Source organism: Zingiber officinale, chromosome 4B (assembly GCF_018446385.1).
Source record: "Zingiber officinale cultivar Zhangliang chromosome 4B, Zo_v1.1, whole genome shotgun sequence".
Taxonomy (NCBI): Eukaryota; Viridiplantae; Streptophyta; class Magnoliopsida; order Zingiberales; family Zingiberaceae; genus Zingiber; species Zingiber officinale.
In genome coordinates, this window is record NC_055993.1 from 122,916,153 (window position 1) to 122,934,779 (window position 18,627).

General features: G+C 42.0%; 1 protein-coding gene across 5 annotated transcripts in view; it reads right to left on the minus strand.

The window, feature by feature from the left end:
- The window catches only part of LOC121976362, a 42,698-nt gene extending 24,464 nt beyond the window's left edge, over positions 1 to 18,234 (minus strand). For 2 of the 5 annotated variants that reach the window (XM_042528497.1, XM_042528493.1), the window contains exons 1-2: positions 17,977 to 18,232; positions 1,171 to 1,309 (exon numbers count right to left, since the gene is read on the minus strand). The gene's annotated coding sequence lies outside the window, so the exon portion shown is untranslated. Of the gene's footprint in view, positions 1 to 1,170; positions 1,310 to 17,976 lie in introns of all 5 variants that reach the window. The other 3 variants (XM_042528496.1, XM_042528494.1, XM_042528495.1) reach the window with 2 other exon arrangements.
- Positions 18,235 to 18,627: the final 393 nt, after the last annotated feature.

The following is an 18,627-nucleotide window of genomic DNA, read 5'->3' on the forward strand; positions in this document are numbered from 1 at the left end:
ACTTCCCAACACCAGATGTCTGATCAAACTTGATCCATCTGGATTTCCTGTGCCTGGCTTCACTTACTAGGACTTTTAACTGCCTAGCTTCACTCACTAGGACTTTCCATCTGCCTGACTTCACTCACCAGGACTTTTAACTGCCTAGCTTCACTCACTAGGTCTTTCACCCGACTTCACTCACCAAGATTTTCCTTGTGCATGGCTTCACTCACCAGGACTTTCACCTAGTTTCACTCACTAGGATTTTCCTTCTGTCTGGCTTCACTCACCAGGACTTTCCTTCTGCCTGGCTTCACTCACCAGGACTTTCACCTAGCTTCACTCACTAGGATTTTTCTTCTGCCTGTTTTCACTCACTAGGACTTTCACCTAGCTTCACTCACTAGGATTTTCGAATCAAGTATCCAGTCAACCTTGACCTACTTGACTCTCCTTCATCATTTACCCACATGAACAATTGCCCTTGCAATCTTCATGTGTTGTCTATATGTATTGTCTCTATGTATTGTCAAACATTGAAACCCAAATATCAAGACTCAAGCTTGACTCAATTCAAGCTCAGTCAACTTGGCCAACCTTGACCTGAAAAATATTGCACCAACACTCCTTAATATGCCCTTGTACTTTCAGTAGTCAAAGATCAGACCTAGAAATATAGAAAGACAATGAAAGTATAAAGAAGCTAGAAATAGCTTATTAAAAAAATTCATAATCAATACAAGTAAAACTAAAATAAAAATAGAAAATAAAATGCTGAATGCATATGGAAAATTGATTATTTTCCTTGTTATGAATGTCATAATAGATAAACTTTTAAAAAATTACATAAATTTTGAGTAACACAAATAGAATTTATTACTTTACACGTTTTACTCAAAAAAACTAGTGGTATACACTCATAGTCTAAATTTAGTATTCATACTATTAAATAGGCTGGATCAAATTTTAGTATTCATACTATTAAATAGGCTGGATCAAATGTATGTATAGTCTTCTATTTTCCACTAAAATAATCTAATCTCTATCTATCCTCCTCCATCTCTATCTCGACGAGCTTCCTCCATCATCGTCCGTCTTGACATTTCATCAAACAATTGCCCGTAGAAAAAATAGAATCACCGTAAACCACACAAAGTTTATCTCTTTAATATGAAATCAAACACTTACTTCGCCACCGGAGATGCATCGACACTCCTACGATCGGAGTCACCCTCCGACGAAGAATTGACAAAATCAATCTCATCCTCCAAAAGCGCTCATTTTCTTCCTCTCGTGATTATCTTCTCCGACTCGTCGGACTTTACCTCTAACAATAACAAGAAACTCAAAAAGAGATCAAATGTTGAAAAATAAAAACAAAACAAAAAAAGCAACGCAACGGCATGGGAATAATGAAAGAGTGAATGAAATTGGGATGAAATGGTGAGGAAAGATCACCACCAGTGCACTTTTTAAAATAAACGGAGTTTTCCACCACGAATTGGTCCAAAGCTTAGCTTTGATCTCGAACTGTCACTAACTTATCGTGTTTCTTTGAGCTATTAGGCAGAGGCGGCGGAAGCGGAGGCGGAGGCGGAGGCGGAGGCGGAGGGAGAATGACGGACAACCATCAACGGTGCTCAGACTATGGAGGAAACAGAGAAGAAAGGAGGGCTAAAATATTAAGTTGTTTTTTAAAAAAAACATAAAATAAAAAGGAAGAGGACTAGAGGAGTATTATTGGGAAAAAAATAGAAAGAGATACGTGATTTGGTCAATTTCAAAATTGTACACTTTTTGAGTAATATGCAATAATATGCAAAATCAGGTATGTGATTTGATAAAACGCCAAAAAATAATTAAGTGCGCCCTTTACAAAGGTACATTTTACACAAATCTAACTCTTTTAGAGTTATTAAATTTTTTAGACAAAGATATTTAATAGTCTTAGAGGACTGCAAATTTAGAGAAAAATATATAAACAGACTCATTGGACTATTAAAAATGCAACAATACTCATTTAATACAAAATTTAAAAAATATCAAACACTTAGCTTAATATGTAAAAAACATGAACAAAAAAGTAGGAAGATTAGAGTTAACGATGCTGGCAATAATCAGAATCTTTCCATCAAACTTCCATAAGTACCCCAAGTGGTTGAATCATAGTTTCGATGTGAGTTTAATGAGATTACATTAGACCTTGTGGATCTAACTTGTACAGACTTAGGGAAACACACCAGCATCTGATACGGTAGAAGACACAAGCGGTCATAAAGGCATGGGAAGGAGTCGACGGAGTGCATTAGAGAGACGAGACACTGCGAAAGAGTACTCCGATGGAGTAAGGACACACGAGATGCATCCGAGGGACGAGAAGCAGGAAGAAAGACTGCTCGAGGAGAAGATTGAAATTAAATTGAAGTGAGCTCAATTCCAAGATGCAATCACCCAGACGGCTGAAGAAGAAAAATGGTCAACTCCGCAAGTTGACCATTCCAAGTACCTAGAATGTGCTCGAACTCCAACCGCAAGAAGCAATACGAAGCGCCTGGATTTGGTGGCCATGTGAACAGGAGTCGTTGCTGAAACAAATTAGGACGATATCCACGTCAATAGACTCTAAGCACCTGGATCACTTCCAGACGCTCGGAATGTGAGAAGTCATCCAAAGCCGTTGGCTAACCGCTGCCAGAGTTGATCGAATTCCATGAGTCCAAGCACTCAGAATGCTTCAAGGGGTCCGGTGCAACGCCCTGGCCCAGGCGGGCCCCACCCGGACCGAACCGAAAATACCACCAGAATTACCCATCGGGTTGACGACTAGCTCCACAGACCACCGGAGTTCCTTTCAGCATGCTTTGTCCTCACTCGAACCGAACCGGGTACGCCACCAGAATTACCGATCGGGTTGACGACTACCTCCACAGACCACCGGAGGTCCTTTCAGCGTGCTTTGTCCTCACTCGCACGCACCTGGAAAACTTCCCAGAAGGTCACTCATCCTCAGATTTCTCCAAGCCAAGCACGCTTAACTTTGGAGTTCTTAAGTTTGGGCTTCCAAAAAGGAAGGTGCACCTTGGTGATATGGATAGTACCATCTAACCTTTTAAGTCATACTTAACCAGAATCTCAGAACCGGGGTATTACAATCACCCCCACTTAAAGACACAACCTCCTCGTTGTGTAACCATGAATCACACCACAGACAAATCCCAGAATCTCCCTCGCTAGATGGTGCCCTGGGTGCTCCTGCCACAGGCGTGTTGATACAGTCTGACCTGGCTGTTGTTTTGATGTTGACACTGATTTAAGTTTGTATCAGATATTGATTAAACTAAGAATGACTACTGATCGAGGTTGATCAGTTGGGAGGGAAAGTCCTGGTGAGTAAAGCCAGGCAAGGGAAATCCAGATGGGTCAAGACATCTGGTGAAAAGTCCAAGCAGGAGCTTGGCACGGGAAAAGTCCAAGTATGGTGACTTGGCACGGACTAGGTCAAAGAGGGCTCGGTAGCTCGTTCTCTGGACCGGACGAAGTCGGAGAGGGCTCGGTAGCTCGTTCTCCGGACTAGGTCAGAGAGGGCTCGGTAGCTCGTTCTCTGGACCGGATGAAGTCGGAGAGGGCTCGGTAGCTCGTTCTCCGGATTAGGAGAGAGACTTAAGTGGACTTTCAATGGCACATTGGATCGGTCAGACCGATCCAAGGACACATGAATCGGATCGATGAAACGGGTTCCATGGATCGGTCGATGACCGTCGGATGACACTCAAGAGCACATCGATCGGTCGGGTGAGACCGATCGGAGAAGAGCTGCAAAGAAAGAAAGAGGTGAATCGGTGCGTGGACCGATCCACTCAATCGATCGGTCTGCGACCGATCGAGAGAACACTCGAGCACATCGAGGTAACGAGGCCGTGAGACCGATCGGGAGAAGAGATCGCAAAGAAAAGAGGTGGATCGGTGCGTGGACCGATCCACACTCAACTCGATCGGTCACTCGGCCGTCGAATATCGAACCGATCGCTGCTCGATCGGTCCAGCGTGATCGGTCCGTGACCGATCCACACACTCGATTTGTTCGATTCCTTCACCGCTTTGATATATCTCATTCATTTATGTGATGTAATCCTCTGTGCTGTTAGCTTTTGAGTTTGTAACAGGTATCATTCCAAGCCTAATTTCAAATTAAGTTCATAAGAGGAATCGACAAATGGTCTTCTTTTGGTTTCTGGCGCATGGTGCATTCGGGCATCAACGGATCTTGCTATGATCCGTCATGCGATCCGCTTGACTCGGGATTGGTTCGAGCTCGAAGACGCCAGTGTTGATTGTGATATCATTGGTGTGAGTTCGGGGAACCGGTAAGGAGGAAGAGGATTGGTTGCAGCGCTGATTTGCGTGGACCAGATTGTGACGCAGAGATCAGGTTTTGAGAAGCAGTAAAAACAGCGAGAGGAGAACAAGAACAATAACAAGAAAGCTTGAAAGAAAAGTGTGTGCTGTTGCGAAGTTCTTGAGCTCTCGGGTGAACTGCGATCTCTGTTTTCTGCTACTGATCCTCGCGTGGTTGTAAGCATTTCCATTCTCCTTTGCCACCGAGCTTCTGTAAGTCTCGTGCTTTAACTTAGATCTTTCTTGAGACGTTGTGGGGAGGTTGCTCCACCGAGAAGGAGGATTTGTAGCCGGAAGTTATCCGGGGTGCGATCTACCGAAGATCAAGGAGTCGTCCACCTTACGGACACGCCGAGGAGTAGGGGCAAGTTATCCCCGAACCTCGTAAATCCTAGTGTTAGTGTGCTTGAGTTTTTCCTTTCTTTAGTTGTCTAATTCCGCTGTGCTAACAATTATCTGTGTAGAAGTTTTGATTTAAGTTTTTCAAGGGGCTATTCACCCCCCCTCCCTCTAGCCATCTAAGATCCCAACAAGTGGTATCAGAGCAAGGGGCTCTTTGATTCGGATTAACACCCAAAAGAGCAAACAAGGATGGCTATGAAGGAAGGCTTTAGCACAAATCGACCACCCTACTTCGAAGGAGCAGATTTTCAATATTGGAAGGGCCGCATGGAGTATTACCTCAAGACCGACATTACCATGTGGTTCTCAGTCAAGGAAGGTTTCACACCACCAAAGGATGAAGAAGGTAAGGAACTCGATTCGTCAAGATGGTCTACCGAACAACTCCGCAAAGCACAAGCCGATGCCAAGGCTATGGTCACCTTGCAATGTGGAATCGCCAAGAACCAACTCGTCAAGGTAGGTCCGTTCTCGAGCGCAAGAGACCTATGGAACAAACTCATCGAGCTCCAAGAGGGAACTCGAGATTCTCGGATTGCCAAGAGGGACCTATTCTTGAATCAACTCCAAAATCTAACCATGAAGGACAATGAAACGGTAAGTGAGCTTCATGGGAGATTCAAGGAGATCATCAACGGTCTACACTCTGTGGACGAACGAGTGGAGAATCGCGATCTAGTAAGGTACGCTCTTAAATCTTTTCCTAGGAATGCCTTGTGGTCATCTATGGTGGATGCCTACAAGGTATCCAAGGATCTTTCCATTGTTAAACTAGATGAATTTTTCTGTGAGATGGAACTTCATGAGCTTGCTAACAAAGGTCAAAAAGAGAAGGGTATTGCTTTATTTGCAGGACCAAAGAGCAAGGATGGAAGAAGGAAGAAGGAAGAAGGAAAAGAAGAAGGAAAAGGAGATTTCCTCATCCACCTCTTCCTCCGAATCCGATGATGAAAGTGGATCATCATCAAGTGAGATGGCGAACTTCGTAAGAAGGATTATGAGAAGAAGCCGAAGATACAAAGGAAAAGGTAAAACTAATGATCAAAATTTTGATAAATCTAATGTTGTATGTTATGAGTGTAGCAAGAAAAGACACATTCGGAGCGAGTGTCCGAAATTAAAAAGGAAGTAGGAACGAGCCAAAAAGAAGGAGGAAAGAGGCAAGAAGAAGAAGGCTCTCAAGGCCACTTGGGATGAGTCCTCATCAAGCTCATCGGAGGAAGAAGAGAAGATGGAAAAGAGCACACGACAATTAGCACTCATGGCAAGGGAGGTTTCCGACTCCGAAAGTGAGGGAGATTCGAGCGACGCTTCAACCGCGGCTTCATCATCGTCGGATGATGAAGAGGTAACCTCTTCTCATATAGAAAAGTGTTATAAGACTATCACTCACCTATCTACATTGCTTAAAAAGTCAAAAACAGAAAATAAAGTGTTAAAAGAAGAAGTAAAAACCTTAAGGACCCTTAGGGAAGATGAGGTCGATGACCTACATCTAGAAGTCCTTGAGGATGAGAACAAGGCGTTAAAGGGTGAGGTTGAGAAACTCAAGAAAATGCTTGAGAAGTTCTCAACTAGCTCTAAGACTCTAGACATGATTCTAAATGCCCAAAGGGCAGTCTACAACAAGGCCGGGCTAGGGTACCAACCCAAGGAGTCGAGTTTCATTTCTCTAATGTCTAGAACTCAACATAGTAGATCACATGTTTCTAGGGCTCATGGAACTAGGAAAGGTATGACCAAGGCATGGGTTCCTAGGTCTTTCGTTGTAGAAGCATTAGGTCCCAAGATTTGGGTACCTAAAACCTCTATCTTCCGTGTCTTGTAGGCATTGGTCGAGGGGGAGCATCTATCAACTTGGTTTGTTGATAGTGGATGCTCCAAGCACATGACCGGGGACAGATCACTGTTTACAATCATTCAAAACAAAAGTAGAGGTAATGTGTCTTTTGGTAATAATGGTAGCCTTAAGGTTGTAGGAGTTGGAGACATTCATATATCCGAATGTCTCCGTATCAAGAATGTCCTTCTAGTCAAGGGGATGACTTTTAATCTCCTAAGTGTCAGTCAATTGTGTGATACGGGTTACACAATTGAATTTCATTCAAGTCAATGTTTGGTTAAACACATTGACACACTTGACACGGTACTAGTAGGCACAAGGGTTGATAATATTTATCAAGTATCGTTTAAAAGTGCTACTAATGCTTTGATTAAGTGTTTCATGTCGAAAGAAGAAGAGTCTTGGCTATGGCATAGAAGGTTGGCACATGTAAACATGAAGAACATCCGGAAGTTGGCCAACCAAGGATTAGTGCGAGACTTACCCAGCATCAAGTACCACAAGACCAAACTATGTGATGCATGTCAAAAGGGTAAGCAAACAAAAGGTGTTCATAAAGGTAAAAGCACTGTAAGTACATCTACTGCTTTAGATTTATTGCACATGGACCTATTTGATTGCAGTAGTGTAATATCATTGAATGGAAGTAGATATTGCTTGGTAATCGTTGATGACTTTACTAGATACACATGGACTTTCTTCTTGAAACATAAGGACCAAACTATAGATATTTTTATTTCTTTTTGTAGAAGAACCGAGAATGAAAAATCGACAACAATTAAAACCATTAGAAGTGATCATGGTGGGGAATTTCAAAATCATAGGTTTTTAGAGTTTTGTCAAGAAAAGGGATATAGGCATGAGTTCTCTACTCCAAGGACCCCACAGTAAAATGGGGTTGTGGAGAGAAAGAACCGAGTCCTACAAGAGGCTGCACGAAGCATGCTCAATGAGTACTCACTACCGAGCTACTTATGGGCTGAAGCTGTGAATACAGCTTGCTATGTGCAAAATCGAGTTTTAATACATAGGTTTTTAGGAAAGACTCCCCATGAACTTTGGTTTGGGAAACCACCTACAATTAAACATCTTAGGGTGTTTGGTTGTAAGGTGTTTATTTTGAACACCAAGGACCATCTTGGGAAGTTCTCGGCGAAGGCTGATCAAGGGATACTGGTCGGGTACTCTCTTACCAGCAAAGCCTATCGAGTCTACAACAATAGGACTAAATTGATTGAAGAGTCCTCTGATGTAGCCTTTGAAGAAATCCCTAACTTAAATGATCAACCAAGGGATGTAGGAGAAATTCAATTTGAACTTAGAAATCTAAGTTTGAATGATCAAAATGAAGAACGAGTCGAAGTTGACTCTGATGTTGATGAGCAAAGGCAACAAAGAACTCAATCTGATCCTTTGCCTGATATTGAGTCCTTGCCTGTGCTGAGTGAGATCATTCATGAGGCACCACCAACACCAAGGCAGTCTAGGTTAGCCACTAGTCATCCCCAAGACCAAATTGTGGGAGACATCCAACAAGGGGTTAGGACTAGGTCATTCTTTAGAAATGAGTCTAATGAAGTCGCATTGATTTCAGAGATTGAACCAAAAATAGTTGATGAGGCATTGCACGATCCTGATTGGATCTTAGCTATGCAAGATGAGTTAGGTCAATTTGAAAGGAGCCAAGTGTGGGACTTAGTTCCTAGACCTAAGAAAACCACCATTATTGGAACTAAATGGGTCTTCAAAAATAAGTTAAATCAAAAGGGAGAAGTTGTAAGAAACAAGGCAAGACTTGTAGCCAAGGGCTATAGTCAAGTCGAAGGCCTCGATTATGATGAAACTTATGCTCCCGTGGCCCGATTAGAGTCCATTCGTTTGATGTTAGCTTTTGCTGCACATAGAGGTTTCAAGCTTTATCAAATGGACGTTAAATCGACTTTCTTAAACGGTCTCATCAAAGAAGAGGTCTATGTTGAGCAACCACCGGGGTTCGTGAGTACCGAAGCTCCAAACCACGTATACAAGCTCAAGAAAGCTCTTTATGGGCTTAAACAAGCACCTCGAGCATGGTACGAAAGGTTGTCAACTTACCTATTAGAAAAGGGTTTTGTAAGAGGTCAAATAGACCCAACACTATTTCTACGAAGAGATGGTGAAAATATTTTTGTAGCCCAAGTATATGTCGATGACATAATTTGTGGCTCAAATAACAAGGGCTATTTGAATGAATTCATTTCTCACATGGAAAGTAGGAGAATTGACATTCTTCCTTGGACTTGAAATCAAACAAACTCGAGATGGAATTTATGTCCATCAGACAAAATACACTCAAGAGATGCTTAGAAAATTCAATATGAGTGACTCTAAGGAAGTGTCCACTCCAATGGCGACAAACACTCGCCTTGACAATGATGAGAGTGGAAAACCAATTGATCTAACGCAATATAGAAGCATGATTGGTAGTCTTCTATATCTCACAGCTAGTCGACCGGACATACTCTTTGCTGTGGGCATGTGCGCTAGGTATCAAGTCTGTGCCAAGGAATCTCACTTAATTGCAGTTAAGAGAATTCTGAGATACCTTAAAGGCACAATTAGAGTAGGTCTTTGGTACCCACGTACTGAGTCTTTTGACTTGATAGGTTATACCGACTTTATGCTGGGTGCAAATTGGATCGGAAAAGTACTAGTGGGGGCTGCCAATTTTTAGGTTCATCTTTAGTTAGTTGGTCAAGTCGGAAGCAACATTGTGTTGCTCTCTCCACGACCGAGGCCGAATATATTGTCATGGGAGAGAGTGTATCACAGTTGTTGTGGATGATACACACCTTAGAGGATTATGGACTTTCTTATAAGGGTGTACAAGTGCTATGTGACAACATTAGCACGATCAACCTAACTAAAAATCCAGTCCATCATTCGAGGACCAAACACATTGAAGTGCGTCATCACTTCATAAGAGATCACGTAGCTAGGGGAGACATTGCACTCACATATGTTGAGTCAAAGTCAAACCTAGCTGATATTTTCACCAAACCCCTTCCGGAGAATGAATTTAGTCATTTAAGGAGGGAGTTGGGAATGTGTTTGGCTCCTTAGGTCATTAGGACCTCATCATGATCAATAAGGACAAATTAAAATGACAAGAGAAATTGGAAATGATTTTGGGCAACTTGGGAACATCTCACACAAACTATAAGGTTTAACAAAATATTTTTGTTTGCTAGAAATGGGGTGAGATGCTAGGTACAACCAAATTATTCAAAATGTATCATGCATCCCTTGAATAATTAGGTTGAAGAGACATTAATTGAGTATGGGGAACACCATTACATAATTCATGTGTAATTGGTTCCTTGATCTTACTCATATATTCCAATCAAGGAATCTTGATTGGGCCTTTGTCTAAAAAGTGTCTAACTATGGGTGATTTGTTGATTGATATTTTTGATTGATACTTAACATGCCTTGATTGAAAATTAGGACAAGATGTTTATATTTTGACAAACTTGAAACTGATCATAGCAATCCTAAGTCTTAATTAATACCTTGTTTCACTATATGGTTTTATAAGGTTTTCTGAGATTGGAATTCTAAGATTCCAAATGTCTGAGTTTTTGGATTTAAAGGCTGAAACTTTCGGGCTCTACACAAGCTAAAACCATAAGAGCTCATTTTTTTTATATACTTGTGGGTGTTGATTCTAGGTTATGAATTTGGGAGATTCTGAATTCTTGAATTCTGAACTTTTCAAAATTCCCGATAGATAACGGCTCATATTTTCAGTTACTGAATAATATATCAGACACTGATCGGTCCAGGGACCGATCAGGATGATGCCTGATCGGTCTCCACGACCGATCAGGACATTCCTGATTCACTGATCGATCCAGGGATCGATCAGGAGACACCGGCACAGATCGCACCCCACTGATGCACATCTGATCGGTCCAGGGACCGATCAGGAAGATCCCTGATCGGTCCCCACGACCGATCAGGACGATCGCTGATCGATCAGGACGTTCCCTGATCGGTCAGGATTTCTCTGTTCGGACAGCCGTCCGATCAGATCACACTGTGCACTATCCCTCATTAAATCCTCCCGTCCTCCTCTCTTCCCGATCTTCTTCCTTCTCAAAACCCTAGCCGACCGACTCATAACCTAGCCGACGCCCCTCTTTTCCTCCCGTCTTCTCGACCCAGCATCTTCTAAAAGCCGAAGCTCACAATGGCGCCCAGGTAACTCTTCTTCCTCCCGAGATTTGTTCATTCTTAGCATTTTTAGCTTCTTTTCACAGGTTCTCTATGTGTGTTGTCTCGTTTCTCTCTGTGTGGCTCCCGTGGACTCCCATTTGCCCCGACCGTGTCCAAATCTTTATCTATTTAGGAAGAAAGCAGCCGGTGAGGGTTCTTCTAAGTCCCCAGCTGAGAAATCCAAATCCAAAGCCCCTGCTCCCTCTCGACCCCAACCAGCTAGTTCCAGTAGATTCCCAAACCGCCAGTTTGAGCTAGCATTTCAACAGAGGACATTCAAGTTGCTTCCATGTCGATCTGTGGATCGAAAGTGGATGGATGAATTTTGTCTCTCTGTCTCCGAAACCCTAGCCTATTATAAACTTGATTCGGTAGTCTACCTAGAAAGGGACATCAATCTTGACCTCATATCTGAATTCTATAACAACCTTCATCAAAACCATGATGGTGTTTATAACACTCGAGTCGCTAAAAGAAGTATCGATTTCTCCATCAGAGAATTCTTTGGGTATCTAGGTTGCCGTATGTGTTCAGGAAATCCTTTTTCCTTGTATCCCGATTTACCAGAGTCACTACCGCCTCCACTTGATGTATCACCTGACGATATTTATGAGTACTTCTTCAGCAACCTAGACCGGATGAGCTAGATGTTGACTTCCCTACTTTTGCAGCCTTGAGATTATCTCCTCAAGACTACATTCTTTTTAAGATTGTCACGAACTGCCTTCTACCTATCACATCTAAACCATTATCTGAGATCCGATCATTTCATTATCTTATGCTTTATGGTTTGCGTCGACATCTCGATTTTGAAATCATGTCGAGCATCTACTCCTCGATCATATCATATTCTAGGCCTAGCGGCTCCACTATTTATATGCCTTATGGGCATATAATTACTGATTGGCTCGAGACCCTTCAGGTTGATGTCTCTAAGGGTAGAATAGTCAAAATGGTCAGACAGGATTGCCGACTTGGGAAACGGGCATTTTCCAAGTCTGGCATCATAGGGCAAAATGGGGATGTTCGGTGGAAGGATGGGCGAGCACTGGGTGAGTTACCACGGGGACCTCCACGACAGTCGCCTGCCGCTCCTCCCGCCGACGATGAGAGGCCGATCTCGATACCTGTGGCGATCGCCGAGTGGAGAGCCGCTTTGATCAAGACGATGAGATGATATCTGCGAAATGGATGGCTGCGTATTCGGATAGACCACACGATAACTGCAGGCATATTGACCGATGATATCGCGATCATCGGTGGTGACATGATTGCTACTCGGATGGATGGCACGCTACCCGCCTCCGCAGTCCTACCCAGGCTATCCTTCCTCCAGCGTGCCGCCTCAGGATTTCACCCCTCCTGCCGATGATGGTGATGTTCCTCAGTGTGAGGATGTTGATTGATACAGTTTGTTTGTTGACTGTCTGTATTTTGGATGTTATTTGTTAGTCTTTATGACTGACCTGGATGTTTGCACTTCTGATGCTACTCATGTATTTATGGTACTCAGTTTTATATTTGCTTGCTCTTTATTATATTTCATTTTCTATCCGTTATTAATATGCTGTTCACTTGCATGTCTTGTTTGTCCTTTATTTCCTTATTACTGTCTTATAATACACTTAGAGAGAATTCTCAGTGCTTTAAGAACCAGACAGTAAGGGTTAAGGGGGAGTTCTTTAAGTTATCTTACCTTATTCGCACATTTTCGGTGTTTGACAAAGGGGGAGAAGATAACTAAGTTTAGATGAATGCAAATTTGATTTTAGAAATTTGATTTTAGAAGATCCTCACATAGTGTTGTATCCGTCTTAGGGGGAGGATCTTGATTCCCCTAAAATTATGAAAATTTGAACAATTCTGATATAAACTTAAATCGTGTTGTCAAACAACAAAAAGGGGGAGATTGTTGATACAGTCTGACCTGGCTGTTGTTTTGATGTTGACACTGATTTAAGTTTGTATCAGATATTGATTAAACTAAGAATGACTACTGATCGAGGTTTATCAGTTGGGAGGGAAAGTCCTGGTGAGTAAAGCCAGGCAAGGGAAATCCAGATGGGTCAAGACATCTGGTGAAAAGTCCAAGCAAGGAGCTTGGCACGGGAAAAGTCCAAGTATGGTGACTTGGCACGGACTAGGTCAGAGAGGGCTCGGTAGCTCGTTCTCTGGACCGGACGAAGTCGGAGAGGGCTCGGTAGCTCGTTCTCCGGACTAGGTCAGAGAGGGCTCGGTAGCTCGTTCTCTGGACCGGATGAAGTCGGAGAGGGCTCGGTAGCTCGTTCTCCGGATTAAGTCAGAGAGAGACTTAAGTGGACTTTCAATGGCACATTGGATCGGTCGGTAGACCGATCCAGTGACACATGAATCGGTCTGATGAAACTGAGTTCCATGGATCGGTCTGATGACCGATCAGATGACACTCAGTAGCACACTGAGTGCAATCTGATCGGTCAGGGAGACCGATCAGGAGAAGAGCCTGCAAAAGAAAGAAAGAGGTGGATCGGTCTGTGGACCGATCCACACTCTTCAGACCGATCAGAGAACACTCAGTAGCACACTGAGTGCAATCTGATCGGTCAGGGAGACCGATCAGGAGAAGATACTGCAAAGAAAGAAAAGAGGTGGATCGGTCTATGGACCGATCCACACTCAATCTGATCGGTCACTACGACCGATCAGAATGGCCTCGAACCGATCGGTTGTTGCACGATCGGTCCAAGGCACCGTGATCGGTCCGTGACCGATCCACACTCGATTTGTTCGTTGTATCGATTCCTTCACCGCTGATATATCTCATTCATTTATGTGATGTAATCCTCTGTGTCTATTAGCTTTTGAGTTTGCAGGTTATGTATCATTCCAAGCCTAATTTCAAATTAAGTTCATAAGAGGAATGCAAATGGTCTTTCTGCCGGTTTCAAGCATGGTGCATTTCGGCATCAACGGACATCGCTATGATCCGCGATCCGCTTGACTCACGGGATTGGTTCGAGCTCGAAGACGCCGGTTGATCGTGATATCATTGGTGTGAGTTCGGGGAACCGGTAAGGAGGAAGAGGGATTGGCTGCAGCGATGATTTTTGGATGACAGCAGAGATCAGGTTTTGAGAAGCAGTAAAAACAGCGAGAGGAGAACAAGAACAATAACAAGAAAGCTTGAAAGAAAAATCTGTGCTGTTGTGCGAAGTTCTTGAGCTCTCGGGTGAACTGCGATCTCTGTTTTCTGCTACTGATCCTCGCGTGGTTGTAAGCATTTCCATTCTCCTTTGCCACCGAGCTTCTGTAAGTCTCGTGCTTTAACTTAGATCTTTCTTGAGACGTTGTGGGGAGGTTGCTCCACCGAGAAGGAGGATTTGTAGCCGGAAGTTATTCGGGGTGCGATCTACCGAAGATCAAGGAGTCGTCCACCTTACGGACACGCCGAGGAGTAGGGGCAAGTTATCCCCGAACCTCGTAAATCCTAGTGTTAGTGTGCTTGAGTTTTTCCTTTCTTTAGTTGTCTAATTCCGCTGTGCTAACAATTATCTGTGTAGAAGTTTTGGTTTAAGTTTTTCAAGGGGCTATTCACCCCCCTCTAGCCATCTAAGATCCCAACAAGGCGCACTCGCGGTCGCAAGGTCGCTTTGATACCATCTGTAACGCCCCGGCCCGAGCGGGCCCCACCCGGATCGAACTGGGAACGTCACCAGAATTACCCATAGGGTTGACGACTAGCTCCACAGACCACCGGAGGTCCTTTCAGCGTGCTTTGTCCTCACTCGCACGCACCCTGGAAAACTTCTCCGGAGGTCACCCATCCTCAGATTTCTCCAAGTCAAGCACTCTTAACTTAGGAGTTCTTAAGTTTGGGCTTCCGAAAAGGAAGGTACACCTTGGTGATATGGATAATACCATCTAAACTTTTAAGCCATACTTAACCAGAATCTCAGAACGGGGATATTACATCCGGAAGATGTCACGTCAGCAAACGGTTAGAGAGAAGATGAATGCTATAAAAGGAGGACTGAAGCTCGAAGTTTAACACAACACACTCCTTCAATTCATTGCTTTTCAATTCTTTCATTAGTTTTGTACTCAATTATTGTAAGGGGCTTCTCCGCCTATGACATATGTTCGAAGAAGGAGATCTTAGTGGAGCTTTTCATAGTCTTGGACTAGCAATCTCCTAGTTGCAAACTAAGTAAATTTAACCTCTTCTTTTTTATGTTTTCATTATTCTCTAATTAATGTGTATATCTTTGCTAAGTCATTAGCAAGAGAAATAGTGTTTTAATTTGCAGGTTGATATTCACCCCTCCCTTCTAGTGATCCAAACCACTCCCTCTATTCTAACAATTAGTATCAGATCTCAAACCGCTAGAAGAAATAATCGTCAACTGTGCAACAATAAAGAGGGGATCAAGCAATGGTCAAATCGAACATCCACACACCTAAGTTCGAGGATGAGTTCACAATATGAAAAAAGAAATGGAGGTATTCCTTAAAACTTATTTTTGATATTATATTTTTATAAAACATGGTTTCGAAGTGCCTAGGAATAAGGATGGCGAAGAAAGTTTTTAAATCTAACAAGTTTAATAAGAAACGACCTCAAGACTGCTAAGAAGAAAGGAGAAAAGGAAAGTAAGGTGCTTCAATTGTGATGAAAAAGGTCGCATCAAAAACAATTACCTCTCTTAAGAAAAAGAACAAAGAAAAGGGCAAGGACAAGAAGCCTACACAAGATAAATACAAGAATCTAAAAGTAACTAGGGATGACTACTTAGAAGATTTAGAGTCAGAACAAATAGCGGGGCTTGCAATGATGGCGACTCATTAGGAAGAAGATGACTACTCATCAACCAGAAAAAAACAATAGTGTAGGGGGAGCCTCAATTAACGAATCTGACATGGTAAATAAGGTAAGACTTCTACCCTCATATCAGATTTATGGTGCGATTAAAATTCTTTCTAGCTCATTGTGTAAATTAAGAACTAAGCACATAGGATTGAAAAAAGTTAAATTAGACTTAGAAAATAAATTAGACCCGCTAAAAAGAAGAATATGAGAAATTATCATATGAAAACTTAAGATTAAGGGACCATATAGATTCAATGAGACTAAGTCTAGAAAATTTTTAAATGGTCCAGATAATTTGAATTTAGTTAAGAATCAAAAGAACAAAATTTGGAAAAGGACCAAAATTTAATTTCTATGAAAATTATTTTTCTATGAAAATATGACATGTTTTCTATCATTATTTTAATATTTTTTAATAATTATCCAAAGGAAATCCTGTTTATTGATAATAGAAAGTTAATTAAAATGAATTTTTCGATCAAAATTCATTTTCAAAATATTGTTCTCTATTCTGATAAATATTTTTGAATTTTTCATTATTCGTGCTATTTTTAACCTTAAGTTTTTTTTTTTTTGATGTGTTCAAAGCGGGAGATAATATTTAAGTTAGAGTGAAAGAATACATAATTGCATAACTCTAGGGGAGTATATTTATTGTCTTTTATGCTTACAAAATTTATTGCACTTTATTTATTTTGTCTCTAACTTAATTTGTGTTGACTCATATCAAAAAGGGGAGACCTAAAATGGTTGAACCATAGTTTCGATGTGAGTTAAACAACATTAAGTTAGACCTTGTGAATCTAACTTGTGTGCCTAAGTGTACATAGACTTAGGGAAATACACAAGCATCTGATACGACAAAAAACACATGTGGTCATGAAGGAGCTGACGAGCTTAGTGTATCCGAGAGACGAGAGACTGTGGAAGAGTACTCCGGTGGAGCGAGAAGGATACACATGATGCATCCGAGGGATGAGAAGTCAGGAGGAACACTGCTCGAGGTGAAAACCAGTTGGTGTGAGCTCAATTTCGGGATGCAATCACCTAGACGACTGGGAAAAAAATGGTCAGCTCCACAAGTTGACCATTCCAGGCACCTGGAACAATTCCAAGCGCCAATTTTGGTGGCCACGTCAGTAGGAGCTATTGCCGAAATAGATTATGTCAGTGTCAATGTCAGAGACTCTAGGCACTTGGATTACTTCCAGACGCCTCAAATGCGAGAAGTCATCTAGAGTCGTTGGCGATTGTTGCCAGAGTGAATCAAATTCGACGAGTCTAGGCGTTCGGAAGATGTCACGTTAGTAAACGGTCAAATGAAAAGCGAAGGCTATGAAAGGATGATTAAAGCTCGAAGTTTAACACAACACACGTTCAATTCATTGCTTTTCAGTTCTTTTATTATACTTGTACTCAACTGCTTTAAGAGGTTTCTCCGTTTACGATTTATGTTCGAAGAAGGAGATCTAGTGAAGCTTCTCATAATCTTGGACTAGCAACCTCCTGCTTGCAAATCAAGTAAATTCAGCCTCTTCTTTTTATGTTTTCGTTATTTTCTAATTAATGTGTGTCCTTCCTAAGTCGTTAGCAAGAGAAATAGTTGTTTTAATTGCAGGTCGTTATTCACCCCTTACGGCAGGTTGTTGTAAGGGGTTTCTCCGTCTACGGCTTGTGTTCAAAGAAAGAGGTCTTAATGAGGTTTTCATAGTCGGCTTCTTCTTTTTTATGTTTTCAATATTCTCTAATTAATGTATGTCCTTCCTAAATCATTAGCAAGACTGTTCTAACAACTTCTGTGCTCTGATTCATTTCAGTTTGAGAGAGCAGTTTGACACTTCAGATTCAGTAGAGAGAGAGAGAGAGAGAGCATAGAGCGGTTCAGAGCTTTGGTTCATGTGGGTGGAGAGTGATTGAACACAGAAAGAGACCAGTTCAACGCTCCGATTTGAACGTGCAAAGGGCGAATGAAGATTTTAAGAAATAGATGCATTCATTGAGTTCTTAGTGCGTTCGACAAAATTAAGAGCACCCTTTCTAAGGACAGAACAAAGAAGGAAAAAACACTTGTTGGCGTGTGAATCTAATGCACAAAAGAAATCACTACCCACTTTCTAATGAATGATTCAAAACCAAAATTAGATCACAGTTGAGCGAATCTTTGAGATAGAATAAACGAGTCCAGGATCGTATAAAGCAAATCAAGATGCAAATGAAGGAGCAAGAGGAGGGGGGAGGATCTAGGGATTACCGTATAATGAAGCGGAAATTTGGCTGAAGCGTCGCCTCCGACGGCGAACGAAGCAATGCGTCGGCGGCGGCGTCCGCGCGAACGAACGGGTGACCACGCGTGGTCTTCGTTGCGGGGGACCAGCCGGACTCGCCGGCTTCCCTCTTCTGCGACCCAAATCGCCCATCGCCTTCGCCGCTCGCGGTCGCGGAGATCTCGCCGTGGTTTCGCGTTGCTAGGCTGCTGTTAGCCGAACACGGCCCGGATGATATTGGGCTCAAGCCTGGGAAAACAGGTAGCCATTAGATAATTGTTTTAAAAAAAAAAAAATAGAGAGAAAATCCTAAGTCAACTTCACAGTCGCCTATCAACTACACTCGACTGATCCTATAATTTATTTATTTTTATATAATTCGGAGATGAAATATTAAAAAAAGTTTATTAATTAACCCAATTAATAAAGATATTTTTTTTAAAAAAAAAGGTTAAATAAAACTGTTGTAACAATCGATCTCCTAGTATTAACAACTTAATATATAATTTCTGTAAGTTAATCGTGCACATGCTTCTGTAGTTTAGAAAATCGCTAATTTGTTATAATAAGAACATGATTATCCTTTTGTGAAAATTATCACATATATAATCCTAGGTCTTTTATGTTTAATCATTAGA